This window comes from Pteropus alecto, unplaced genomic scaffold, assembly GCF_000325575.1.
Source record: "Pteropus alecto unplaced genomic scaffold, ASM32557v1 scaffold14, whole genome shotgun sequence".
NCBI classification, from domain to species: Eukaryota; Metazoa; Chordata; class Mammalia; order Chiroptera; family Pteropodidae; genus Pteropus; species Pteropus alecto.
This window is the reverse complement of record NW_006436810.1, coordinates 18,320,215-18,322,010: the sequence shown is the minus strand read 5'-3', so window position 1 is coordinate 18,322,010 and position 1,796 is coordinate 18,320,215.

Sequence of the window (1,796 nt, the reverse complement as noted above, 5' to 3'; positions counted from 1 at the left end):
TCCTGTGTAAAACGTAGAAGTGTCTCGTTTTCACCTTTCCAGGTCATCTCCAGCTGCACGTCTGTCACTCACAGGTGGCAGGTGGCGTTCGCAGGAGTGGCCAGGCGGAGCGGCGCCCGCAGACACCGGAGCGGGCCTGGGCTGGGCACGTGGGGCGGTGGCGGCTCCGTCCTCGTGACTCCCGAGGCACCGCGTGGATGTCTCGGCTTCTCTGCTGCAGGCGGCGACGGCGTCTTTACGATCTGGGCGACTGCGGTGGGGGCGGCTGTCACTCCGGCGTGGGACCTCGCGCCCCTTTCGGTTCGAGACGCTGTTTCTCCTCCTGTCGTGAGTCAGATGGGAGACGCTGCTGGGGCCAGGGCGCCGCCACGACCCGCTTAGGGCCCGACGTCGCTGCACCTCCTGGTGGCCGCTTTGGCAGGGACGGTGACGCGGGGGCTGAGACGTCTGTCACCTGGTTCTGGGTGGAGTCTGAGTCGCCTGGGACACTACTTCTGGGCGTTAGCCAAGGGTCGCTGTGCACAGCGGCAGAAACGCGACCCAGGTCAGGGCGAGCGTTTGCCGGGCACAGTCCCACCCCTGGGAAGTGGACTCGCGGGTCGCGTGGGCTGACGCTGCCCAGGGTGCTGGCCGCTGACCTGGGCGCTCAGGATGGGCTGTGAGTCTCCTCTCCCAAGGCCAGTGTGGGAGGTCGCGTGTGGCTGGGGCTTGTTTGAAACGTGTTGGCAAAGGTCCTGGGGGTTGCGAGGACGTCACTACTGACATGTCCCTCGTCCTGCCGCACAGCCACCTCCCCTCTCCATCTCCCCTCTGGCCCAGTTCTGGAAGGGACGAGCTTCTGACCCCTCTTGATGGCATGAAAAGGCACCTCTCAACTGCGGGGCTTCTGGCGTGAGCGAGCTGGGGGTCTGTGGCTGCGGTTAGCTGTCCTGCCCCTCGCAGATGGGGACCCGTGGCTGACCTTCACCGAGCCTGGCGGGAGCCAGAGGGGGCTGCGGCCTCCTGCGGGGCATGGGGTGGGCCGGCCACGTCAGTGGGCTGCCGTCCTGCCTTTCCCAGGCCTCGGCAGCTGGGGCCGGGCTGGGGTTCCGCACGTCTCAGAGCCTGAGGCGGTGTGGCGGTCCCCAACAGGCGCTGGCCCTGCTCATGCCTCAGCGCTGACCACGCTTCTCCCGGAATGGAGCCCTGTGCTCTCGTCTCCTGGCAGGGCCCTGGTGACCTGCAGGAAGTCAGCGGACCGCGGCACGAGGCTCGCAGTAGCTTTTTAAAAACATAGTTTTGAAGTAACTTTTGACTCACAGGAAAGTTGCAACTGCCCCATGTGCCCGTGAGTCCTGCACACGGCCACCCAAACCTCAGCCGGGTGCCCTGGGCCCAAGGGCGGGGCTGAGCCACGCGCTGGCACCGTGTCCCCCGCAGCCTGAGCCCCGGCCGGCTGCGCGGTGCTCACGGCACCCTTTCCCACGCGGGCACCAGCCCTGGGGCTGCCGCATGTGGCCGTCACGCCGTCTGCAGTCCGTGGCGGCCCCTTAGTCTCTGTCCCTCGGGGACTGGGCGTCTTCGAAGGGGCCTGGCCAGTCACTCTGTGTTCGTCTGACGTTTCCTTTGAAATATCGAGGTTATGCATTTTAGGCCAGAGAGCCAAAGAAGCGATGATATGTGATTTCAGGGCATTGCGTCTGGAGGCAGGTTGTGTCACCGAGTGTCACTCCGGGGTCTGAAGACGCACAGTGTCACCGGGTCTCGCTCCCGGTAACGTAGCCTTGGTCACCTGGTTAACGCGCTGTCTGCGGGAC